Raw genomic sequence first — 27,100 nt, 5'->3', positions numbered from 1 at the left:
GCAGGCCCAATTTAGTTTTGTCTTATGGTGTATGCCTGGTTGAGGCTGGGGGGAAGAGAGAGGGGTCAGCACCCTCCTGACCCCTGTAGGCAATTAACTTATACTTCCAAGCAGGAGGTGCTATTATCTTTAACTCAGCAGGCATAACTGTACATAATTAGAGGTCATAATTACGGTTCTCTTTTTAAAATGTGACCATAGTATCCAAATTGACCTCCCGTGGCAGCGCTGCCTACATGCTGGGAAGTACATAAAAGGAGGGTACAGGCGGCCTAGTGATGGGCAGCCAGAGTCCCCGCGCAGTTTCTGAGGTCAGGAGACCGTACTTATTCCCCATGGAACTTCGATCTGTTTGGGGTTTACGAATTATCATTTTTCACCGAGACACATTTTATTTCTTTAAATAGACACAGACGAGCCAGAGCAATCCACTGTCTTTTTGACCATGGGAAAAACGCAAAAGCAACCATGCAAATTAATATGCCAGTAATTATGTGCACCGGCTGTCTAATTATCCATGTAACGACAAAGTTGAAAAGATCGATTCTGGATCATTTTTCCACTGTAGTGTTTTGTAAAGTTGCTACAGAGACCCCACTTCACTTTAAAAATTCTGATTTATTGTTATTTTATTACACCTGGCAATATTTCTGGCTTATGTAGCCTGAATCATCACCGAAAACAAATCATTTTGTGGAGAAATAAAACCTACCTGGATTTTCATATAGCCAGACTTCTCTCAGTTCTAAGCAGAGAATGACAGAATTTTGAGCTCAAAGAGACCCTGTGAAATCACCTAGGGTCTTCAGATTTCTGGATAAAAAGCCCGAGGCAGGTCCAGAAAGAAGGGGGAGCAAATGTGACGGCAGAAAATGATGGGCTGAGGAACTCACAGGAACATTTCAGGACCAACTGGTGGTCAGCATCTTATTGAGTGGTCAAGTTAATTCCAATTCCCGCTTCCAACACAAAATCTAAGCAACTATTCTGTCTCATATTCCTTTCCTCAGGAGCATCTGATTCTTCACCCTTTACCAGAAGCCACTAGATAACCCTGACAAATAGCTAACTTCTTACCAACAGTATTTGAAATGCTCAGTCAGTGCTTGAAAAATTGGAAAGAGAGACGCAGTAGCACCAGCTAATCTCTTGCTGGCTGAAAAAAAGGGATCAAAAAATTCCCAAGTTTGATACCACTGGTTTCAAAAAGGATAAGACAATGTCAATCCACAACATTTACAGCCAAGTGACAATTTCCGCTTGGAGGCCTGAGAAATGTACTTTTCCACCAATATATTTTTCTTGAATAGAACAGCCTGGGAGTGAATGATGGTTCTCTCTATTTGTAAAAGCTCCTCTATGCAGAAAAGAAAAACTTAACTGCTATTCAGAAGTGTCCAAAACTAGAGTTTAAATAAAAGAATGATTGCCTTACTGCTTTTATAGGCATGTCACTATGAGGAAACACTACTTTACTACTATTTTCTCTTGGTTCAGTAAAAGAAGTCAAAGGAACAAGTCTAAATACATCACAACAAAGGTATTCAATTGAGACTAGTTCATTTGCATCTCAGTGTAAAATCACTGCATGATATACTAATGCAAACACGTTGATAAAGTTCATCCTACCATTGCAATGAAAAAGGCGAAATGGTTCAGTGGTAAATTCTTCAAGTTTACATTATTTATTGGAACATTTCATGTAGTTATTCGGCCCAGAAACTCCACTTCCATGCTTCACAAGGATTTTGCAAATTACGCGCCCTTGTGTCACAGTTCCAGAACTGTGGTTTGTCACAGCACCCAGTATACTGTTGTCACTCAAACATCCTATTAAAATAAAAGGCTTGGTTCCTTAGAGCTTTGCTTTATTGCTTTAGTAAATCAGCATCCACCGTATTTATCCCTAAGTGCTATTTGCTGCATTAATTTACACATACATACAAGCGTCAAATTAAATAGCATCATTTCCTATTTCAATTAAATTTTGAATCTGGACTGTACACTTCATTTAGCTATTTGTTGGCCCCGGCAGTGGGGCAGCCTCAGCACCTAGTGACTGAAAGGGTTAAAAACATGGCCTGGTTAGGTCAGCCCCTTCCTGCGGGGGTCATCAGACTGCGCATGTTTCAAAGTAAAACATTCCTTCCACACTGTAAAATCCTGGCATCTGCTGAGCAGCAAATCCAGCTCATTCCGTTTTGCTTTATTTTATTCTCAAAAGAAACTGTACGGTTTGGACTACAGAACACAATTTCTACATTTCTTCCCACTCTCTAGCTGCCTAGTTTCTCCATCTAAGTACTCTGCAAAAACCCAAATAGACTAGCTAATGAATCCAAAATGGATTTAATTTTACTGATTCCATTTCACATAAAATTGTTCATTTTTCTGATTCTTTTTTTTTATTTCATTACCTCTCATCTGGAATAAACTGTGTCCCTCCAAACCAGCTGATGTCATCCTATATGCTTCTCTCTGCGGTTTTCAGGGCTAGAGGGAGGAGAACCCAAACTTGAAGCAATTTTGGAGATTAAGCTTCCCAAGTACATTCATTTTTATCACCATCTTCATGTTCCAAAGTGGCCAAGTCATCCTGGTCGTGTTTATTAACTGAAGGTAATAGCAAGGATCCTAATCAGAGCCTCAGTGTATGCGGCTGCACAAACTAATTCTCTGTGAATGTGAACAGATGGTTCTCAACTCCAACCACTGGATCCCACTAGTGCCCTGGGACTGAAGGGCAGCGCCTCGGATTCTTGATGACCGCCCGAAGAAAAGCAGTTTGCAAGGACGGAAAGAGATGCTTGCCCTGAAGACAGAGCAGGAAACCCCAGGGGGAGGGGCGAGGGTAGGTGGCCCTTCCATAGGAAGACTTATGTGGAACCTGCAGAAAGTGCATACAAACGCTGGGATTCTGTGCATGTTTCTGGAGAGCGTCCATAGCTTTTATCCAGCTGTCTCAGGGATGGACTATACAGAAAAGGGTAAGAATCATCAGCTTTACACTCGCTCATCAGAGATTTGAGTCTCACCCTGGAGTGCATCATTAGGACAGGACTAAATGTTCTCCTCTCGCTGAAAGGAAGCATTACGAGTCTTTGCTCTGGAATGATCCTGAAATATGTGCAATGCCAACAAAGATGTATTCTGTTAAGAACTGAACATTTGTGTCCCCCCCAAGTTTCATATATTGAAGCCCTTACCCTCAATGTGATGGTATCTGGACATGGGGCCTTTGGGAAGGAACTAGGGTTAGATTTAGGCATGAGGGTGGCACCCTCATGATGGGATTAGTGGCCTTATAAGAATAAGAAGAGAGAGAAAAATCTCCCTCTCTCTCTCTCTCTCTCTCTGGAAAGAATGCAGGGAGAAGGTGGCCACCTGCAAGCCAGTAAGTAAGCTCTCACTAGATACCAAATCCTGCTGGACCTTGATCTTGGACTTTCCAGTTTCCAGACTGAGAAACTATATTTCTGTTAAAGCCACCCAATCTATGGGTTTTGTTATGGCAGCTGGAGTAGACTAAGACATATTCCTTGGGGGGTGTTGTATTATCAGAACTCAACAATTCACAAAGATTGTGTGCAGCCGACGCTGGATTGCTCAGCCTGTAGTCCATTAGCCTTCTAGCTGGAGAGGTTGGGAAGCTAACCTTCTTCATTTTTCAGAGCGAAGCTTCATCTGCTGCTCCCCATTGCTCGCGTTACTGCCTGAACCATCCCTCCCCCTCCCTCCATGGAAAAATTGTCTTCCCCGAAACCAGTCCCTGGTGCCAAAAAGGTTGGGGACTGCTGGTTTAAGGCACTATTTCTTACCCCTGTCATAAAAAGCCATTATAGATCACCCTTGTTCTCAGAGTCAGGCACCTCACTGGTATGTGTGCTTGTCCTAGAAATGAGAGCTGTGTGTACCACCACACTTCCCTCTTCGCTCTTGCTGCTGTCAGAGCTGGGTTTTGAATCAATGGTTGTCATTTTCGTGGCCTAGGCTCTTGAAGTACAACCCCTAGGAGTGACCCTCCCTCCCTTTCCTTCCCATACAGCTACTCTTTAAAAAATCCTACATTAGGGACTGCTGGTATGATTGCTTTTTGTGCTTTTATGATCATAAGTCACCTCCCTTCTTTTTTTGGAGATAGGTGAGGTATAGATAACTAAAATATTTGCTTTGGGCAAGCCACTGGTCTGAGGATATGACCCTGCCGGCTGACCTAAGTGAGGAATACTGAGGAAGGATAATAAACGAGACCCTTTCCCTTTTGCTCTGGAGGGGACGGGAAGGCTGCCACCCAGAGGAAACTGGACAACTAATTGTGTTTCTAGAAAAGAAGCAGGCAATTACCAAAACTTGTGATGCGGTTGCTCAAGGGCACACCTAATAATTTATTAGGCTATCGCTTCCAATTTTATACTCGCTTCGACAGCATTGAAGAAGATGCTACTACCGCTGCACTTCCTAACTTCCGGGTCTTTCCTCAATGAGCTTTCTCACGGATCCTTGAAGGCTGAAAAAACTAAGCCTTTCGGGGCAACAGGCAAGCACAAAAGGAGCAAAACATTCTGGAAGAATTTAGAAAATCCCTAAAGATAACAAGTCAGCGTGGATGCGCTCCCAACTCTGATGAGGTGTCTTCTCTTTATTATGTCCCAACCAGTCTGGGGCAGGTTACTTAGCACAATGGCTTCTGTCTTCTTATCTGTTAACGAGGGAGTTTCCTTATCTGTGAGCTAAGGAGGTTGGACTCAATCTCTAATTTCTATCACCGGCGAAGCAGGCTCAATCCTATTTTCCCCACTGGGATGTTGAGAAAGGACAAGGTTTGTCTGCGGAAGTCTCGACCAGAGCCCAGGCCCTGTGCCTTTTCCACCCCTCGGCCGGCCCCGCTGGCTGCACTTTCCAGGCTGGACAGAAAGGGCCGCCCGTGCTGGGCTTTCTTGTTTGGTTAATCTCTTCACATCTATTTGCTCGGCTGCCCGGACAACTCAACAGCAAACAAAGGCCTGGGCTTCATGCCGCTGGCTCCAAATTGGGAACCTGCCTATTTTGTTTGCTTTGGGGCACAAGGAGGGAGTAAGCGGCAGCTTTTGTAAATCAAGCTGGTGATATTCTTCACTCAATTACGGCTGTGAAAAGATGGAGAGATGCAGAGGCCCCCTTCCAGGGCAGGCGCTTCACAATGACCCCCACCCCCTCCCCGCAGCTCCTTCCCTGGATTCGCCCCTGAAGGTGGTTCAACTCTGATGGCAACCGACCATAGTTTCTGCATTTTGTCAGACTTTTTTTTTTCTTTCTTCTCAGCCCAGTGGGGATCAAGTAATGTGAACGCCTTCTAGCTAAGCAGAATATTTTCTTAAAAGAAAAAACACAGGCTACAACCAGCTTGGGAGTAACACGATTCCATTTTCTGATCTGTATCAGAGGGCCAGACGCTGCTTCTGACTGTTAAACTGTTTATCGGGTAAGGTGAGCCTGGCCAAGCCCTTTAAAAAAGCAAGAGAATTAAAAGAATTTGCCTTCAGATGGTTAACAAAAACGGGAGACAACAACGTGAGGTTGAGGGTTAGTGGGGCATATGGAAAATTATTTTGCAAGGCGTCTACACCAGAGAAAAACAGGATTGGTTGGTTAATTATGTAATTAAACTGCAGTCAGCAATGGGCTGGGTCTTCTATCTTTCAAAATCCAAACCAGTTATTCAAGCTTTCATTGGGCACAGTTTAGAGATTCTATCTGGGGAAGGCACCCAATTTTTCTTGTCTGGATTAGAGTTAAAAAAAAAAAGTGCTGCTTTGCAAATCTGGCTTCTAGTCTCGAGGATAAAACAATCACAACCCCCTCCCCATTCCTCAAATACCTTTTTTTTTTGCTTCATTTCTTCAGAGTTAGAAGAATAGAGGTTTGTTTTGTTTTTTTTTTTGGCAGAAAGCCAAAGTAATATCCCAGCAAGATATCTGACTTCTTCACAGAGACACATACTGTTTAATGTTTGATTTTGGTTTTCAAAAGCAGAACCATTTTCACATCACTATATAAAAGGCTTCCACTATTTAAAATGTCGGTTCTAAATTAATTTTATACTCCCGAGGCAGAATGCATCTGACCACATTGAATTCTATCCATTTAATAAGGTGAGAAAAGTTCTCGGACAAGAATTTAGTGAAAGCAACAGTAAAAACTTTCAGTTTAGAACAAGAAGTTAAAGTCAATTGTTTCTGGAAGCTTGGTTTTGTTTTCTCATAGGCCATGCCTCCAGCTGTTTATCCCTGTCAGCCCAAATGCAGAAGGGAGGTAGCTTCTGTTGTAGGACAGTAAAGAGAATTTGCTGGACCAAGAGATCTATAGTGACATCTGATACACGGGTTGGGTGGTGGTGGTGGGACAGCTGAAAAATTCGATGACTTGCCGTCTTAAAATTTTAACAGCTGGGCAGATGCTGAGGGCATAATGAAATGGGTCCCTGTATCTAAAACTCTTCATTCACCTTGAAGACAGACCAGGGTCTTCTTAAGAGAGTAACCTCAGTTCCTCTTGAAAAAGTTTATTAAGTTGCTGAGAGTTGCAAAGGTGAGAAGTGGGACATTTTTGACAATGAGCAAAAAGATTAGGTGGGCAGCACAATGCCTTACTGGCTGGGGCACTAGGAACAGGTCGGGCTCACATCACCAGAGGCACCTAGGCTGACACACTTCCATTGATACGAAAGTTGGTTAACAGGCATTTACATAGGACTTAGTGTGAACAGACGCACAAGCAGTTTGTAAGTGATGTGTGTTTATTGGGGGGCGGGAGGTGTGTGTGGGTAGAACACTTGAGTCATAAAAGGCATTATGTCTTGATGGGGTATAAACTTTTCATCCTCCCTACTGGAAAAAAAAACAAAACCCAAATCTTTAAAACCCCAGCATTTTACCCAAGGCAAAATAAGCTATGAGATAGGTCAAGGTGTGTGTGGGGGGAAATGTCTTGGCAGGTAAGGCGTTTCTAACATATTCATATTGCAAATGCATTTAGAAGGCACCCAGGCCACCACTCCGCACCCCTAACCCAGTGTTCACCAGCTTGTGCCAGACCCCAGGAACCACCTTCAACCAGGTCTTGCCGCCTTGAGCTCTCCTCTTGCCAAACCACTGTCCACGTGGCACCAGTCTCAAGAACCCCTTTCCTTCTAAACCTCCGCCAGCTCTTCTCCAACCTGTAAGACATGGTCCAACCCTCCTGCTTGGTACTCAAAGCCAAGTGAATTGCCACTCTCACGGAGCAGCCCGGTCCCTCCAGCCAGCCTTGGCACTCCTCGTGGGTGTTCTTATTCATGTCGCCGCCAACCTGAGAACCCTTCCCCATCCTTTCTTCCTAGGAAAACTGTACCCACCCCTTAATGAAAATCCAACTTCTGCACATTTATTCCCTGTCATGTAGAACGGTCAGTAAGGACTTCTACCCATTTGATTTTCAATCTTCATGACCCTGCAACCAAGCTAGATGCTTCTTGAGGGCCAGGACTGTTGAAGTAGCATCTTACTATCCTTCGTATCTATCCTTCTCCAGCTTGGACCTTTTCTGTGCTGGTTTTGTTTATGAGAACACCTTCATTTATCTTTTATGAGGCTCCTGAGAAAATAAGATGTAAAAGTCCTGGAAACTGCTCAAAGGGAGATCTCTAGATGCGTTCTCTTCCTTAGCCCCAGTTGCTAGTGAGAAGGGCACCCAGAAGTCTGAGTTCTGGAGCCAGACACACGTGGGTTCTAATATATCATTTCGTTGCTGTGTGACTTTGGGTAATTCACTTCACCTCTCTGAGCCTCACTTTCCTTTCCAAAGGGAACCATATACCCTAGTTCATAGGGTGGTTGTTAAGAATTAAATGAAAAAAATATATAATAAAAAATATACTAAAATTTTTTGGTTAGTTGCTTTAGAATTCTTAGTTTCCCTCTTCTACCAATCAGTCCCAACAAATTATTGCTGGAAACAAAGCCCAGCCCTGTAAGCTCTGAAGTGACCTGTATCCCCTCCCATCTGCAGACCCCTCCCTTGCGCCGGGCCGGCAGCATCACTGTGGGTTTGGCTCAGTAAGCTGGTGGCTCCCCAAGGTGCCAATGCACTCAGGCAAAATGAAGCTAACATCTGTATTCTATTTGCTAATGAGCAATCATCATTTGTACCTTTCTCCAGCCTGGGATTCAGCTGACTGGAATACTAATGCCATTAAAAATTGGAGTCTTTTTTTGAAACACACACACTCATTTAGCAAAACCCGGTTTAACCCATTGACATGTGTATGGTTCCTGGGATTCGTAAACAATATCTGGCTGGTTACGAAGCTCTGGATCCCCCTCTACCCCACCTCTCCATGCTTGAATATTTGGGTGTTTGAGTGGGGTTTGGAAGCCAGGAAACTTGAGTGGTCCTAGACTTGCCTTTTCAACTAACTCAACATATGCAATCAGACAAGTCAATAGACCTTTCTTTTTTGACTTAATTTTTAATCACACGATTAATACAAGAATATAGTTGCTTATTTTTAAAATCAGGCCACTACTAAAAAGATCACCTAATCCTATGGCCTTGCCCCTTCACTGAAGGTGACATTTCCTCGGTGTGTATCTGACCAGAGCTTTTCCTTTGCAGACAAGCAGACAAGAATCTGTATCTTTCACAACAATATAGTGTTGCTGTCTTAGATGAATGGAGACAGACTTACACATCGCTTTGCAATGTGTTTCTTTCATTCATTCAACAGTAAGTCTTGGCCTCTCTCCATCTGGGGTACAGAGGGATGGAGCGCGTGTCTTTCATTGCTGCGTAGTTTATCTCAACATCTCCCTGGACATGGACATTTATTTAGGTTGTTTCTAATTTTTGGCTTTTATAAACAAAGCTGCAGCAGAAACATGTGGACAGCTCTTCTAGGGAATTCGTCCTGAAGAAATTTTCTAGGCCTCGCTTTCCCGTCTGCAAAACAAGAAGGTTGGACCGAACAGTCTGTTGTGACTGTACTTCCAATCAATGTTGTGTGTCATTAGAGGCAACTGTGGGAAGGCTGCGTTTCTACACACAACTCAATCCAGCCCCCAGCTAAGACTCTCCCCTATGCCTCTCCAAGGTCTTCCATAATCTGAACTCATTTATCCTTACTTTCTGCTTTTATCTAACACATCCAGTTGCTCCTGACCCATCTTTGTAAAGTCCTTCTCACTCCTAAGAAATTCCTGCCCTTCCTTAATACTCGACAGGCATCACTGGAGGTGCTCAGAGCTTATGACGCATGTGTATGCGTGCACATCTGCGTGAAGGCCAGCCCCTCAGGGAAAGGTCTCGTCTGCTTGCTCCTCACCATGCCCCAGGAGCCAGGAGCACTGCCCCTTACCCAGTGGGCTCTCATCAAATATCTGGTGAATGGATGACTGTTATCAATACCTTGGCCATGAGCTAGGAGTGAAGTCTGGGGCAAGTTGGCTTAACCTCTCTTTGCCTTTGTTTCCTCACCTGGAAAATGCAAAATAGCACCTCCCTCCCTTACAGGGCTGCTGGGCGGATCAAACAAGTTGATTCATGCAAAGCCCTAAGAACAATGCCTGGTACAGAGACACAGTCAAGTAATATTAGCTGTTATCACAGTTATCACTGTAACTTGGGTAAGTTTGATATTCCACTTGATCAATGGGATATTGTATTCGGGCCGCCCCTGAAATTGTGGGGATGCAGTGCTAAGATATCTGAGCCAGATATGCCAGAGCTGTGAGTGAGACAGAAGTATGGGGTAGCGTCCTTGTCACTCATGGTACTCGTCTCCTGCTTACAGTTTACTATCCTTTTCTTTACAATGATGTATAATTCCATATTGACAACAGTTTAATGAACAGAACTTTGCGTTTTATTTTGCTTTTTGCAAGCGAGGCTTTCTCATCTATGTTTCAAAGTCCCCTCCTCTTCCTTGCTTATCACCATGTTTTTCTTCTTCATTTTACACCACTGATTCCAGTGGTTCCCCCAGGAGGTGCCCAGTTCTCTGGATGTATTTAGGGCCTTCCTTGGTTCCGCTTTGGATCACAGAAGTGGCAGCGCAGTTGGGAACACAGGCTCTGGGGCCAGCCCCAGCATTTACTAGCAGTGTGATCTCAGTCAAGATACTTAACCTCTCTGTGCGTCAGGTTCCTTATCTGTCAATCGGGCTGTGGTACTAGATGACCTGATGTGCACAAATCACGTACGGGAGAACCTGGCACTCGGGAGCGCCGTATCATCATCATCAGACCAAAATGATGCCGCCCAAGTACCATCATCTTGAGGTCCTGCTGCGCGAGCTGTGCTTGCCGGTGGTGTGATGGATTCTTCTGGACTGTGTACACGCACACAACTCTTTCCACACTACCTACTCCATACCTCGCTGGGTGAAGAATGTGGATTCACGGGCTGGATGATGAAGAGGATACAGCCATGATGTGGCAAAGACGACCGATCTGGACTCACTGGTTGTCTTGGCCTTGGCTCCCTTTGAAACCCACCCAGGTAACTGAACATCAGTAGCTGGATCAGAGGAATTTCCATCAGTTTCATCCAATATACATACACTTTGAAAGATGGGACAGACACATCAGAGACTCTGCCCTGAGAACCACCAGAAAGCAAAGATTAGCTTCAGTTCAGATGCTTCTTTCAGAGGGCTGTTCACTCAGGGTCTAACAAAATATAACGACGACTGAAATGTGACCAAGGAGAGGCAATCCTGACAGCAAGGAGAACCACTGAAATTTATTACAGGCGCTACAGAGAAGGTATTCAAACCCTGAAGCTTAGTGAGTTGGGCCAGTGGCTGCAAGTGAGTTCAGGGAGGCATTCATAACATAACCTATTTTTACACCAGGTAAAAATACAGGTACAAAACTCTCAAATGAAGGCAGAAGCCTGTGTGTGTAATACAAGCCCTGGGATGGTATCAGGGCTACTCAGCATTATCACGAAGAAAGAAAAAGACTAGCATGGATTTTACTATTTGACAACAAATACGGAGCTAACCATGATGGTTTTGTTAGAACTGTAGTTCTATTCCAGCGAAGCGTCTTATGCCAGCATTTCCTCCCTTCTCCAGGATGGTGTTCTGCTATGACAACCAGTAACACTTTGCACACCACAGAGCACTATATCACGTATCACCATGGCAGAAAGGAAATGCCATACTGTACTTAAAAGCCACCTTCTCTCTCTCTCTCTCTCTTTTAAAGTCTGTTATCACTCCCCATGCATTATTCACCGCACCACATTATATATAACCTTTGGTTACAGTCAGGTTCGTGATACATGTAGCAAAAGCCAGGAAGCCTCGCAAATCCCTTCACACTTTAAATGATAACCAAACTGTATTATTCTGGTTTTTCTTCAACACAGTTATAAAGAACTTGCTTTTACCAACTTTCTCATTGGCTCAAGAACCTTTGTCAGACTTTTACAAATGTTTTTTTCATGAAGCAAGAACTCACTTAGCCACATTGTCGGGAAATACAGCACTCTCTTTAAGACAATTTTCCAATACATGAAGCACTGCCTCTGGGTGAAATATCTTTTTTTTTTTTTTTCCATTTTAACAAAATTTAAGAATTATACCGTATACTTCCCTGTCTACACAATATTTTCTTGAGGACTGAGTTGTCACCATGGAAACCCATCACTGGGCACTGCTATAACCCATGATGCTCTCCAGGACTGATGTCACTTGTGGAGTGGCCGGCTGGGGGGCTGGGAGCTCTGGCAGCCAAAGATGAGGATCCACAGGCCCACGTTAGCATTTAGCATTATAGGCATACCTCATTTTATTGCTCTCCGCACACGCTGCATTCTTCACAGATTGAAGGTTTGTGGCAACCCTGCATCAAGCAAGTCTATCAGCACCGTTTTCTTCCAAAAGCATTTGCTCACTTCATGTCCCTTTGTCACAGTTTGGTAATTCTTACAATATTTCAAACTTTGTCATTATTATTATATTTGTTATGGTGATCTGTGATCTTGGATGCTACTACTACAACTCCCTGCAGGCTCAGATGACGGTTAGCATTTTTTAGCAATAAAGTATTTTTTTTTTTTTTTTTTTTGCGGTACGCGGGCCTCTCACTGTTGCGGCCTCTCCCGTTGCGGAGCACAGGCTCCGGACGCGCAGGCTCAGCGGCCATGGCTCACGGGCCCAGCCGCTCCGCGGCACGTGGGATCCTCCCAGACCGGGGCACGAACCCACGTCCCCCGCATCGGCAGGCGGACTCTCAACCACTGCGCCACCAGGGAAGCCCCAGCAATAAAGTATTTTTTAATTAAAATATGTACATTGGTTTCTTTAGACACAATGCTACTGCACACTTAACAGACTACAGTATAGTGTAAACATACATTTCATATGCGCTAGGAAACCAAATGTGACTCACTTTATAGCAATATTCACTTTACTGTGGTGGTCTGGAACCAACATGATACTATATATATCTCAGATATGTCTGTATATGAAATCATGCACAGTCCCATAGAGCTTCAAGGTCTCTGGACACTCATGGAAAGACATCTGCATATATTAAAATTTAGAAAATGTAAAATCCTTTCTGGTGACAACCAGAGGGTAGGGGATATAGATCTTGGTGAGTGGACAGAAGAATCCGTAATGTTTGCCTTTAATGTAAGGGATGTAGGACAAGTGAAACTTACCTCTTTAAGTTGCGGTCTCATTTACAGAGTGACTGTAAGAAGGGGCTCAGCCCAGCTGTCAGGGGCATATATAGCCAACTGAGTGCTGGTTGATACCCACTGCTCATTAAGAAATCCCAGCAAGCTGAGAAGGCAGCTCCTCCCTCACCACTGCCCTGCCCCTGAAATTCAGTTAGGAAGGCAATGCTCAAAATTATTTGAGATGACCTCAAAGAACAATTAACTGTTCTTAAGCGAAGTAAGCATCTTCCCTCCCTTCCTTCTTCTTCTTTTTTTTTTCATAAATTCATTTATTTATTTATTTTTTGGCTGAGTTGGGTCTTTGTTGCTGCGCACGGGCTTTCTCTAGTTGCAGCAAGTGGGGGCTACTCTTCGTTGCGGTGGCTTCTCTTGTTGCGGAGCACGGGCTCTAGGCGCGCGGGCTCAGCAGCTGTGGCTTGTGGGCTCTAGAGCGCAGGCTCAGTAGTTGTGGCGCATGGGCTTAGTTGCTCTGCGCCATGTGTGATCTTCCCAGACCAGGGCTCGAATCCGTGTCCCCTGCATTGGCAGGTGGATTCTTAACTGCTGCGCCACCAGTGAAGCCCTTTTTCTTCTTCTTCTTTTTTTTTTTAAAGATGTAGACAACTGCTTATTTTTTATAACTTGTTATCTGGGGGCAAAAAAAGTTCTGTCGAGAATATCTGAACAACAGAATGTGGCCTTATTATTTCTGCAGGGTGAGAAACTATTTGGGCTCAAATTTTTAAAAATGTGCACAGGGAGCCAGATTTGGTTTGCTACTTTCAGTAATTTGAATGATCATCATGGTTCTGACCCAGGCCCACACTCTGAATTCAACCTTTGACCACTGTGCAGATTTCTGCATGAGGAGAGAATGCAGGATTGAGGTGGGAAGGGAAGCTGCGGCGTGTGGTCCTGATGGCCAGCCTCCCTCGGGAAGAGCTCTGGACCGGGGCAGGGTACAGACCATTGACGTTGGTGCCATGGCCAGACCCTCGCTGCCTCCTGGCCCACTGCGAAGGCGCCCGTGAGGACGATGGGCAGGACCTCTCGGGGACATCCAGGCACCGGCCGCTGATGGCTCCCCAAGAATTTGGGTGGGGCTTGTCTGCCCATCTTTGGAAACCTCTTTGGGGTAAAGGAAGTTCAGACAGCCTGAGGATGGCGCGCTGCTCCCGAGCAGCTTCGGGAGCCTCAGATTGCTCAGACTTTCTCTCTCAAAGCTGCCAGAAGGGGGCTTCCCTGGTGGCGCAGTAGTTGAGAGTCCGGCTGCCGATGCAGGGGACACGGGTTCGTGCCCCGGTCTGGGAAGATCCCACATGCCGCAGAGTGGCTGGGCCTGTAAGCCATGGCCGCTAAGCCTGCACGTCCAGAGTCTGTGCTCCGCTACGGGAGAAGCCACAACAGTGAGAGGCCCGCGTATCACAAAAAAAAAAAAAAAGCTGCCAGAAGTACATGGGAGGTCCCTCCAAGGAGCACCTGATGGGGATTTGCGGTAGTTCTTCCCCTGGACAGTCATGGATGGGAGGGGAGGCACTGCTGGTGAATAGAAGTTTCCAAAGATCCCTGATGTGCGGAAGGTTCTGGAAGGCAGAGGGGAGGGTGTCCTTCTTTTCCTTCTTGGACAATGTGAGTGAGCACTTTTTAACCCAGAGAAGATTTAGAATAAAGTACAAACATGGTTAAGAAAATGAGATCTTTCAAATTAATTTTTTTAAAAAAAGAAATCAGTGTAGATCTAGTATTTTAAATATTTGCTACAACTAAGAGAACTGGCCTGTAAGAATAATGACCAGCCTTGAAACATCAACTTAAACTGTGGAATTAAATAACCAATTGAGACTTTGATTTTAAATCAAAATCTCACTGAAGTCATATACAGTAGAAGAAAACTTAAAAGCCCGTAGGGGGGCTTCCCTGGTGGCGCAGTGGTTGAGAGTCTGCCTGCTGATGCAGAGGACACGGGTTCGTGCCCCGGTCCGGGAAGATCCCACATGTCGCAGAGCGGCTGGGCCCGTGAGCCATGGCCGTTGAGCCTGCGCGTCCGGAGCCTGTGCTCCGCAATGGGAGAGGCCACAACAGTGAGAGGCCCGCGTACTGCAAAAAAAAAAAAAAAAAAAGCCCGTAGGGTGTAACATACTTATAAGCTTAATTAGATTTATAAGAATTGCTTAAGTGCTCTGGGCGGCTTGTTTGTTGAGTCAGGCAATTGAGTACTTATACATTTAATATGTTCGATTTCCTTTACAAATGTAGTTTAAAATGTTTAAAGGAGTTTAATTAACTAAGTTTGCAAATCAGACCGAGCATTAATAAAAGGTCCCCTTAAAAGTGATTGTTAAAAATTGCTGGAATAAATAAATTGAGATCTTCTGACCACCTCTTAAAAGCCTAATGAAAGGTAAGGTTTCAAATTCTGTAACTCTAATAAAAATTAATTTTACAAAGGAAATATCAGAGGAATCTTTTTTGCTCAAAATGCTTTGAAACTCCACCCTGCCTACAATTATTAGGCACCTAAATTATTATCTTACCTAATTACTGTCCACCTAAAAATTTATCCTTTCTGGTTTTTCAGTCTTCAATACGAATCTATTGGTGTCCCTACTGTGTGTCAGGTATTGTGTTAGGCACAACTGGGTATGTCCCGGCTCTTACAAGCATCTGGTAGGGGAGATTAAGATACGTAAACAAAGTAGAATATGGATACAAATTGTTAGAAAACAGGTGACAAGTGACTAATGAAGGTATAAAATAATACTGGAATTCAGAGGAAGATATTGATGAAGGCATCATAACGGAAGTAATATTTAAACTGAATTTAGTTTGGAATTTTCCCTGAGTCTGTCATTCACATATGGATGCTTCCACTGTCCTGTGAACTTTAAAAGTCTGTTAGAATTATGTGCAGAGTGAAGGTTACTAGGATGTGAGCAAAGGTCCACAGGGTTCTCTTAAAAGGGTTTATTTTGTGACTGTTGTGACATCTTTGCTCAGCATTTGTTCTGTTTTCTCTGTGACCTTGGTTTTCTATTCCCCACCTACCTTATAGGTGAGGTTGCCAGATAACTGACCCCTGGATACGCATCCTACTACCAGAAATAGGGTTATGACTGACCAATTTTAGACGTAGGATGAGAGCTGTTTTATTTCTAAAATTAAGTCCAAAAGGCAAGGATGCCATTCTAGTGAGAAAATAGTAAACTCCCAAATGAGAGGGTGGAGGGAGAGAGGGGAATCTAATGATCCCTGACCATCGATGCACCAGGGAGACTTTGATTTATTTGCCAGAACAACATGACCATCAGGAAAATTTAAAATTATTCTTCATTAAGTGTTATGGGTTGAATTGTGTCCACTTCCCCCACCCTCACCCACCCAATTAATTAGCGTGTTGAAGTCCTACCCAGCATCTCATAATCTTATTTGGAAACAGGGTCATCACAGATAGAATTAGATGAGGTCATACTAGAGTAGGTTGGGCCCTTAATACAATATGACTGGTGTCCTTATAAAAAAGGGAGATTTGGACGCCGACAAGACAGAAGCACAGGGGAAATGCCATGTGAAAAGGGGAGTGATGCCCCCGAAGTAAAGGAAGTACCAGAAGCTAGGAGGGAGGCCTGGAGCACATCCTTCCCCAGCGCCTTCAGAGGGAGCACGACCCTGCTGACACCCTGATCTCAGACTTCCAGCCGCAGAACCGTGAGCATAAGCGGCTGCTCTTTAAGCCACCTGGTTTGTGGTACTTTTGCTACGGCAGCCCGAGGAAACGAATACACTAAGAAAACAGAGCTAGAAGGAAGAGCGACTCTGGGAATTTCCCATTAAGTTCTACCACAGACCAACTCACATTCAGTTTTGAACTTTTTTATTAACGCTGAATTAGACTCGAAATAAACCAAGAATCATCTCAGTCAACATGCAGCTACCCCCTCAGCACCCAGGAATGAGGAGTCTGAAGTTATTTTGGGGTCTGGCTGCCTCTCATTTGTCCAAACCATGATCTTTTTGTCTCAAAAAACAGAGCGAGCGTGGCCACGATACTGACATAGGCCGTAATACATGTTTGCTGTGGATCTTCTCCCACACAGCCTAGAATCAGCTCTTTTCTCTCATTTAATACTCCCGTCACGGCGCTGACTCCATCTAGATAAAATAAGACTGATCAATGTTTCCCCATTCAGTCATGTCGGGTTTCTTCCCACGGATATGATACGACTCTTCAGTGAACTAACGATGTGTTTGTAGGATGTCAACTGTGTCTTTTTTCAAAGATTCCAGAGCAGAGGTTCTTTTGAGTTTTCAGGAGGTGATTATGTCAGACAAAGACCAAGGAGACCCCCGGTGGGTCATGATCTTGTATAATCTCCTTCCCTTTGAGTACAGATGGAAGGTGTTACTTGCTTCTAGTGATAAAATACGGCAAAGTGATGGGTAGTCACTTCCTGGGTCACGTTACGTCAGGTAGGACTGGGTCGCAGCAGACCCGAATGAGAGATTCTCTTGCTGGCCCTGAAGCAGCTGCCTGATTGTGAGAGTCTGGGAGGGGGCCATGTGGCAGGGACTATGTGGGTATCTACCCCGCCCGAGAGCTAGCAAGAAAAGGGGACCTCCACCCTGCAATCACAAGGATCTGAATTCTGGCAGCAACTATATGAGCTTGAAGGAGGACTCAACTCCAGAAAGGACCACAGCCCTGAGACACTTGTTTGCTGCCTGGTGAGACCCTGGGCAGAGGACTTAGTTAAGTTGGGCCTGGATTCCTGACCCAGGGCAACTGTGAGATTACAAGTATGTGCTGTTTGAAGATGCTGATGTGGTGACCACGTCCTTTGAGGGTCTGATGAAAAAGAAGGATTCTTTAATAAGAAAAGCTGAGGAAGGCACATGTTTTGAACACAATTTCAGGAATTTGTCTAGACCCCCTAAACCTCATCGATGAGCCCCAAGATGTTCTTGATTACACAGTTATGAACCTATCTTTCTGTCTGGTCAATACTATTTACCGCAAAATGTGGTAATGTCTGAGAAACTAACAAGGTCACGGTATGTAAGGATCACCTGTTAGTCTATTTCTGCAGTTTAAAACGTGAATTTAAATAATCTGTGTCTCACTGTTAATCTGTAAGACAGAGCTATTCTTTTAATATCATCTTCAACTTGTTGGAGAGATAGAAAAGCACAGATTTGAAGAGAGAAGCAATTTTTTATTTTACCAGGAAAAAAATCTTCATTCCTGCCTCTTCTAGCTTAATAATAGGAACCAAAAAACCAACCAACCAACCAACCAGCAGACAAAAAACCTCGCAAACAATCAAACTCAGAAGCGTGGCTTGCAGGAACAAGGAAGTGTTTTTAAGTGTTTAAAAAAAGGACACTTTTTAGGAAGATAGGCTCAGTTCATTTCCCCACAGAAGAGTACTTGGAGTAGAAAGAGTATTGGAAAGAAAACAAACGGAAATTTAAAAATCTGGGTTTAAGTCTTGTTCTACTTGCTTGCGTGCTGTGTGCCTGGGAAGAAGTTACTTTATTTCTCCGAGCCTGGGTTTTCTCCACCCTAACATGGGTTGTTTTGAGAACTAGGTGAAGTAACTGTCATAACGTGCCAGGCCTTCTCATAAGCAATCAAAACAACCGACCACTATGGGCCTAACGGAGGGAAATCCTTCAGCTGCCCTGAAGAGGGGAGGGCAGTCCCGACCTATGATGGATGTTCAATGTTAATGATCTCATCCTCCTGCACTGATGTCTATGAGAAAAGAGGTTAAGTGTGGTTGCCCGGGGGAAAGATAAGGGGGAACTTCCCCACGACAGTACGCATCTCTTGAATCCAGAGCAAAAGCAAAAACAATTCACCTCTTCAGAAGACTTTGTCAGACAAAAGAAGTAAAGAAACAAATATAACCTCAAACCAACAGAAACCCTACAGCACCAGAGCATTTATTAAGTCCTTGTGACTTTCAGCTCTGGGAATAAATAGGCTGTATTCGCTACTGACCCCTCACTAGCAGGAAATAAACCTGCAATGGCTTATCCTCAGTAGGCATGAGGTCTCCCTGGCCCACCTCTGCCAATGATGGGATGGAGGACCGTGGGCAGGGCTGGGAACAGGCAGGGGATGCAAAGGGTTGTCCCTCCGTGTGACACTCTCTGAGGTCAACGAGAGATGAAAGGAGGGACGGGCGACATTCAAAAGAGTGAACAACGGCTATACCACAGACACCAACTAAACAGACAGACATCAAGGGGAACTGAACTGGCCCTCCTGGTGCAGACGGGAGGGATCAATCAGCTCAGGAGCTCAGGAAGGCCAAGGGCCTTGGCTTTGCGGCCTGGAGTCTAACCAAAGTAGCTATTGGCTTGATCAGCCTGTCATGCCTAGAAGTTCTGCAGTGAAAGAGAGAGTACAACACCACGATCAACGGTCTTTGGACAAAGGTAAGGCCGCTGATGCCATGAAATCACTAGGTGATTTGGGTCTGCTCAAATAGAATGCTTTTCCAGTATGGTACCTCTGCTGCCCTAGGTAACCAAGGAGGAAGGTATATCACACCACATGGTTTGCTCATATGTCTGTGTACCCCTAATCTCCCCTAAGAGACTGTGAACCTCTCCAGGGCAGGGATAATGCCCCTTGCATTTCTATATCCCAGGCATCCAACACAGTGCCAGGCACAGAGCACTCAGAAATGTCTGCTGAATGGATAACCCCTTACCCCGTTCCGTTTCTTTCTCCACTGGCTTCTCACCCACTAACTTCCTCTGTGAAACTGATTTCCAGTGCCAGCATTACTAGCTGCGTGACCTTGGGCAAGTCACTTCACCTCTCTGTGGGTCATTTCCCCCCACCATGGGGTTGAAAATAGTAACTACTTCATAGAGCATTTGGGATTAAATATATTACATACATGCCTGGCACAAAATAAGCACTATTGGAGTGTTACTTACTGTTGTTATTTTGATGGTCACTTCTTTTTTATTTATTCGATTTTTTTGTTTCTCATCTGTTTCCCTCACGAGGCTCCACGAGGCAGGGATTTGTGTCTGTTTTCTTCACTGATGAATCCCAAGCACCAAGAACTGTTCCAGGCCCCCAATAAATATTTATCAAATGAATAGATGAACTTCAGTTCTTAGATCGTAATGGCCACATCTTCCCCTATGTTAAATTGTATAAACATCCTTACAATGTTCTGCCTTGTCTCCCAATGTAGATGAAAGTTCTCTACTTTTTGTTGAAAATAATAGCTTCCATTTATAAAGTACTTTCACATCTATTTTCTCATTTGAGCCTCCCAACAACCCTGTAATAAATTCCCATGGTGTCTACTGGAGTAGGACATGCCCAGCATCTCTGCAGAAGTATCAGGACTGGAGGTTGATGGTAATGACGGTAACGTCCCACCTCATCTCACCTGTGAAAGGCCATTTATTACTTGATGAGGAGGAGCAAGGCTGCCTCATATTTTTGCACTGATTTACTTTGGGGTGATTTTACTGTTTTTGTTATTCTACTGAACAAAAAAGACTACTTGTTTTTATTTGCCATCTTCCCAACGGCTATTTTACAATATATATTTTTTATTTCCAGTTAAAAAAATAGTACATGTTCATTGTAGAAAATTTGATTTAAAGAAAGAAGGGTTGGGAATTCCCTGGTGGTTCAGTGGTTAGGACTCTGCGCTTTCACTGCAGGGGGCGTGGGTTCGATCCCTGGTCGGGGAACTAAGATCCTGCATACTGTGTGGCACAGCCAAAAAAAAAGAAAGAAGGGTATGAAGAAGAAAACTGAAACTACCCACAACCCAATTTGATGTTAGTACTTGCTTCTTAGGAAGTATTTGAAGCAAAATATTACTGTTTTGTAGAAAGATGTTAGCGTGGCTTCTTGGCCACAGTGAATTCTGGGAGTCAAGAGCAGTCAGGCCTGGGGAGGGGGTGGCAGGGAGGTGGCAGGAGCTAAGAAGCCTGAGAAGGAGGGTGGCTGAGGATGAAAAGGAGTAGAGTGGGTCCAGGTCCAAGTGGTGGGGAAGGGGCAAAGGTGGGGGTCGGATCTGATCTGCTGGCAGCGTGGAAGGTGTGTCCTTCACGGTTCACGGTTCCGACGACTAGAGTCTTGTTAGAGCAGGATGTGGGCACCACTCCCTGAGGACCAAGAGCTGTTGAGAAGGTCCCAGCCAGACAGTCAGGGTGCTGGGGCCCTGGAAGGGACAGACACAGAACCCTCGCATCTGGAGTCAGAAGTAGATCAAGTAATAGCATGGCTTCCCTATGTGGTACCGTTTTCTGATCCATGTCGCCTACTTAGGGATGCCTCTGAGCTGGGGCATGGGACAGATGTGCTTGTTCTACAATCTTCCCAGGCTGGGTAGGTGGGAGTAGGGGGACAGTGGTGTAATTGATTTCTAGGTCTGCTCAAATCAACTGGCTGGGGGCCGCAAATTACTGGCTACTAAATTTATATTTGAAATAACTGGGAGGAGGCCAAGGTAGAAGCAGGTGATAGCAGTCACTTCAGAGATAGGTGAGCTCAGTGTCGCAGGTGAACCGAAGTCTCAAGAATCCTACCTGCCCTTAGGTTGTAATGTCTCCTGATTGTATCTGGGCCAGGTCTGGAAAAAGTCATAGGGGCCACTCACGGCAGCCATAAAAAGTCCCTACCGTATTGTATGTTTCCATATCTAGGCTGGCTTCTAGTTTCTGACCCGCTAGAGACATGGGCTGGGACCAGAAGGTTTGTATAAGCCAGAATCTGCAAGTCAGTTCTTTTAAACTGCTCATCTGTAGGATGATATGTCTGAAACTCATTTTATATTTTTCATACACAAACTGTTCACATACACATAGTTCAGCCTGTATATAGTATTACTGACCACCAATAGATCCCACGTGCTTTAATCAATAACATTACTGCCTCCGCTATTACAGGAAACTATGAACTGTTGTGATCTTCTATCCTTGTTTCAATCGATATAAACCAGGGCAAGAAAAAACAGGACCCCAAATTATATAACCGGGAAGGATTATATAACAAAGGTCCTGATGCAACTTTAACTGTATCTGTGCCAACCAGGGCTCAAAGACCACATCTTTTCAGAAGTAACGTGAGCTGCCGAGAGGTGTGCAAACCACCTTTCAATATTGGTTTAACAAATCCCACTTGCTCACTATCAACAAAAGTCTCTGCTCTTCTAACCTTGTTTTTCCACAGCACTGGATGAAGCAACCCTATTTCAGGGTGACAGTTTGTTAAAGTGACTGCGTACCAGCACTTAGAATGCGTACACGAAGATGGAAGATGAGAGTGTCAATTTCTCTGAGAGGTTGGTCTCCAGCTCCCGGCAATGATTATGTCATAAGGGCTGCTAAAGCCACTTCTGGATTTCAAAATGGCAGGACGCTGATCACTGGTGACGGGAAGCATTTGCACGGGGAGACTTTTGAAAGCCACACAGCATTTCTTTGTTGGAGGAACCCAAGAAACAGTCATTAGTAACAACAAAAAATAACAATAACAAACTCCCCTTCCTTTCAAAGTGTGCTGTCAAGCAAAATGATTCCTCCCCGTGTCTCCTTTATGTCTTCCTGATAGAAATTACATTCCAGGGCACCCAACACAAAGGACACTCATGCAAGCAATGTGCCTTGTAAGTGACATTCCTCGGAACCTTTAGGAGAGAGATTGATTTAAAGCTACCATGATGGCATGTGTGCATTGCTACTGCCATAATGAATCTACCTGGCATCCTGCACTCGAGATTTAAACCATGCCTGGAAAGAAGAAATCCATGGAAACAACATTAGTGGCTCTACTCCACCCTGCAGAGGGACAGGAAACTCAGAATGACGCTGAAAATGCAACTTGTGGTGTCTGAGGTCATATAATAGTTGCTGATTTTATAAATTCTACCCTCTGCAACATGTGGGTTGGACGGTCAGTGAATGAACCTGTGAGATGGAACTTCCCATCCACTTGAGGCTGGGGTGGATTTTATTTTTCAATGACACAGAGTAAAACTAAATATCCTTGGGTCTTTTATTTTAAAGATGCATAAACTTATTCTTTCAAATCCCTTTCCTGAAGGTCAACATGTTCCCCTTTTTTGCTTTTTCTTTTTTAAAGTGCCTCTTCTTTCTTCCCCCCACCAGCCCCAGTAAATAAAGAAGAGTCTAAAGGCGTAAGTTAAAATTCTGTGACCCCCAAAAAACTTTCCGAAGTCAGAACCACAGACTTTAGAGTCCCTGTAGAAATCTTAGAAGTCTGGATGTGAGATTTAAGATCTGAATTCAAGTCCTTACTCTGTTACTAGCAGAGTGGCTCTTGGATGGGTCACGTGATACTTCTTTCCAGGGAGAGGCAGGAGGAAGAGTTGGTATAAATGAACTCTGAAGTCTTTTGCCCTAGAACCCTTTAATTCCCATCTACTCCAATTTTCTAATGGGAACCACGTCACAGTCGGCTGTGCCTACTCACTCCACCCTCTGTCACCAGCTCACTGTCCTCCACGGAGATCCCAGAGACCTCAGCCTAAAGACCAGAAAACCGAGGAGCCCCTCTGATGATCAAATTCCCCCTGCAAAGACCACCTATTAGCCACCGATGTCACCTCAACAGGCACAACTGAACCTCCCTGACAGACTGTAGAATCCAAGTCGAATTCCACGAGTAGAGGGCTGGGTATAAACTAGGTATGTTAGTTCCTAGGGCTGCCATAACAAAGAACCACAAACTGGGTAGCTTAAAACAACGAGGTCCAAAATCAAGGTGCTGGCAGGGCCATGTTCCCTCTGAAACTCGTAGGAGAGAACGCTTCCTTGCCTCTTCCAGTGCTGGTCACCCATCCTGGCACCCCTTGTCTTGCAGCTCCAATCTCCGCTTCCATCATCTCATGGAGTTCTTCCCGTGTGTGTCTGTGTCTAAATTTCCCTCTTTTAATAAGGACGCCAATCACAGTGGATCAGGGCCCACCCTAGTGACCTCATCTTGATTACAAGACATAAACAGATTCCATCTGCAAAGACCCTATTTCCAAATAAGGTCACATTCCCAGGTACCGAAGGGTGGGTTAGGACTTCCAACGTATCTTGGGGTGGAGGGTGCAATTCCACCCCTAACGCTAGGTAGGTAAGCACACTTTGAAGTCTTAACTCAAGTGCACAAATGAATGAGGGGATGACAAAAGCCCACTTTAGGTAAAGTGGAAGGAAAAACATAAGTGGAAAGACATTACGGTTCTAACGGTCATATGGGGAAAAGATGTTTATTTTCAATGGTTGGGCAGGTGAGCGCTGGAGAGGAAAGTGCTGTTCTCTCTTCAGTCCAGCCCTACGTGCTCTGTGCTCTGTTCCCTGGACGCGCCTATGCTTTCACCTCTTGGCCCACCCATTGCCAGCAGTGGCACCCTACCCCCAGCTGCTGAAATCCTCCTAACTCTTGAAGCACCAGCTCAAATTTCACCAGCAGAAAGCCAGGTTACCTGCATCTGACCTTTGAAGGCATTTTGTCTGCTCCTTGGTGACCCCTGAACTACGGTCATTTGTACCCTCTCTGCCTACCACTCCTTGAGAGCAGGGATCATTTCTTACTCAATCACTGCACTCACAGTAGGTGCGTGCAAATATATGCTAAAGTAAACCAGCAGGAAGATAAGAGGAGAATGGAAAATATCTGCTGTTTTGAAAACTTCACCATGGAGAGGGACCTTTGAAACCAGGGGCTGTTAGAACTCCGTGGCTTATTGATTCCCCCACTGAATCTCTGTGACCTCTACTACCGTGCCATATTTCTTGGAAATCATAAGAAAGGCAGAAAAATAAGCCAACCAATGAAAGCAAAGAATGGGAGCTCTTTTGATGCAGAAGAGATTCTCACTGACCCTCTGAGAACTCATCTCCTTGACCAGTCATCATCATCTGTCTACAACAGAAGAAAAGTCCCCCTTGGCCTAAGTTTCAGGCCCCCCAACACACAATTATTTGGCAAATAACTGTCGATAGGCAACTGAGAGCAGGCGGCAGTGCCTACAGCACCTTTTTGTAAATATCTGGTATTACCAACAGCTTGAAGAAAATGCAATTTTATTTTTTACAAATATTTATTTATTTGGTCGCAACAGGTCTTAATGGCGGCACACGACCTCTTAGTTGCGGCATGCTCGTGGGATCTAGTTCCCTGACTGGGGATCAAACCCAGGCCCCCTGCATTGGGAGCGTGGAGTCTTAATCACTGCACCACCAGGGAAGTCCCGGAAATGCAATTTAAGTGAATGCTGTCGGTACGACAGTGGATTGAAGTTCATCAAAAGGCTTCTATCGGTGCGTGCCAATCTGCTGGGGTAAGAGCCTGTATAGTGTCCCTGATGCTTTGATGACCCTGACAGGTCTTTCTTCTGCTGGGAAGTACAGGAGTGATACTGAAGACCTGATATGTTTACATCTTTTTGCTCAGCCTGAATCTCTTTGTTCAGCTTCTTTTAGAATCAAGCAAGTCAAACCAGTACCTTGGTCGAACATTTTTATTCATCAAGACCCGAATTCAGGATTTTCTTTTCTTCTGGTAGTAAATTATACAGCTGCTTAAAAGTATACCTAAAAATTGACCATCTGAAGGGACTTCTGCTTCCAGGAAATGGAATAGACATACTTTTCCCTATTCTTCCCACCAAACACAACTAAAAATGATGGACATTAAATATAAGACAAACATAAGAAGACTCTGAAAGGTAGAGAGAAGAAAGCAGACCAACTAAGGACCGTATAAAAAAGGCAAGGTACAGACTAAATTAACAAAATATTAATAAATATAATTCAGGAATATTTAAATAGAATTATATACTGTGACTAAGTGGGGTTTATTCCAGGGATGGAAGACTGGTTCAGTATTCAAAAATCAATCAAAGTAATCTACCATGTCAACAGGCTATAGAAGAAAAATCATATGATATCAACTGATGTAGAAAAGGCATATGAAAAATACATCTAATCATGATAAAAAAATGCCCAGCAAACTAGGAATAGAAGGGGTCTTACCCAACTTGTCAAGGAGCATCTATTAAAAAACCCTACAGCTAACATTATGCTTAATAAGGAAAGACTGAATGCTTTCCTCCCTATGATTGAGAACAAGGTGAGGATGTCTGCTCTCACCACTCTTATTTAACATAGTGTTGGAAGTTCTAACCAGTGAAATAAGGCAAGAAAGTGAAATAAAGGCATATGGATCAAAAGGGAAGAAATAAAACTGTCTTTATTTGCAGACTGTCTACATAGAACTTCCTAAGGAATATACAAAAAACCTCTTAGAACTAAAATGTACATTCAGCAAGGTCTCAGAATACAAGATAAGCATACAAAATCAACTATATTCCTATATGCTAGCAATAAATGAATGGATACCAAAAAATTTAAAATAATATTATTTACAATTGTTCAAGAAAAATGAAATACTTGGGTGCAAATATAACATGTATAGGACTTATATGTTGAAAACTACAAAAATGCTCATAAAAGAAATCCAAGAAGATCTAAACAAACAGAGAGGTATACCATGTTCATGGATTAGAAGACTCAACATAGTAACGATGTCATTTGTCCTCAAACTGATATACAGGCTTAATGCAATTCCTATCAAAACCCCAGCAAGATTCTTTTGTAGATACAGATGAGATTATATATATTACACTATAGTTTTACAAGATGTTACCATTGGGAGAAACAGAATTTCTCTGAATTACAATTGTTTTACAGCTCCATATGAATCTACAATTATCTCACAAGGTTTGTTAAAAATAAAAACTGTTCTTTGCTGCATCTACTGTGAGAATGAAGACCATTCTCAGCAATCAGACTGCAGATATTCCAGAAAATTCTGACATCACACAATTACTGTGTGAAGGGCCACACAATTACTGTGAAGGGAACCAGAAGAGCCTTTTGGAGGGACTTCAATCATATCAATGTAGAACTCAGTTTCCTTGGAAAGAAAAGAAAGAGGCTCCAGGTTGACAAATGGCGGGGATACAGAAAGAAACTGGCCACTTTTTGACTATCTGTATCACGTACAGAACGTGATCAAGGGTGTTATGTTGGGTTTCCATTACAAAATGAGGTCTGTATATGCTCATCTCCCCATCAATGTTGTTATTCAGAACAGGTCTCTTGTTGAAATCTGAAATTTTTTGGGCAAAAGACAGATGCTCCGGGCTCAGGTGAGGCCAGACATCGCTTGTTCAGTACCTCAAGCCCAGAAAAGTGAGTTAATTCTCAAAGAAAATGACATTGAAACTGCATCAAATTCAGCTGCTTTGATTCAGCAAGCCACAACAGCTGAAAACAAGAATATTAGAAAAATTTTAGATGGTATCTACATCTCTGCAGAAGGAGCCCCCCCCCCCCCCCCCACTCCCCGCTG

General features: G+C 44.0%; 1 protein-coding gene and 1 pseudogene across 10 annotated transcripts in view; one reads left to right on the top strand and one right to left on the bottom strand.

Moving 5' to 3' along the window:
- The window catches only part of FOXN3 (forkhead box N3), a 408,764-nt gene that overhangs the window by 52,310 nt on the left and 329,354 nt on the right, over positions 1–27,100 (bottom strand). The window lies entirely within an intron of this gene.
- The window catches only part of LOC112393869 (60S ribosomal protein L9-like), a 29,189-nt pseudogene continuing 28,600 nt past the window's right edge, over positions 26,512–27,100 (top strand).

This window comes from Neophocaena asiaeorientalis, unplaced genomic scaffold (genome assembly GCF_003031525.2).
Source record: "Neophocaena asiaeorientalis asiaeorientalis breed wild unplaced genomic scaffold, Neophocaena_asiaeorientalis_V1.1 scaffold152, whole genome shotgun sequence".
In the NCBI taxonomy this organism is placed as follows: domain Eukaryota; kingdom Metazoa; phylum Chordata; class Mammalia; order Artiodactyla; family Phocoenidae; genus Neophocaena; species Neophocaena asiaeorientalis.
The sequence above is the reverse complement of the archived record's forward strand: the minus strand, read 5'-3'. Positions and strand labels throughout refer to the sequence as shown.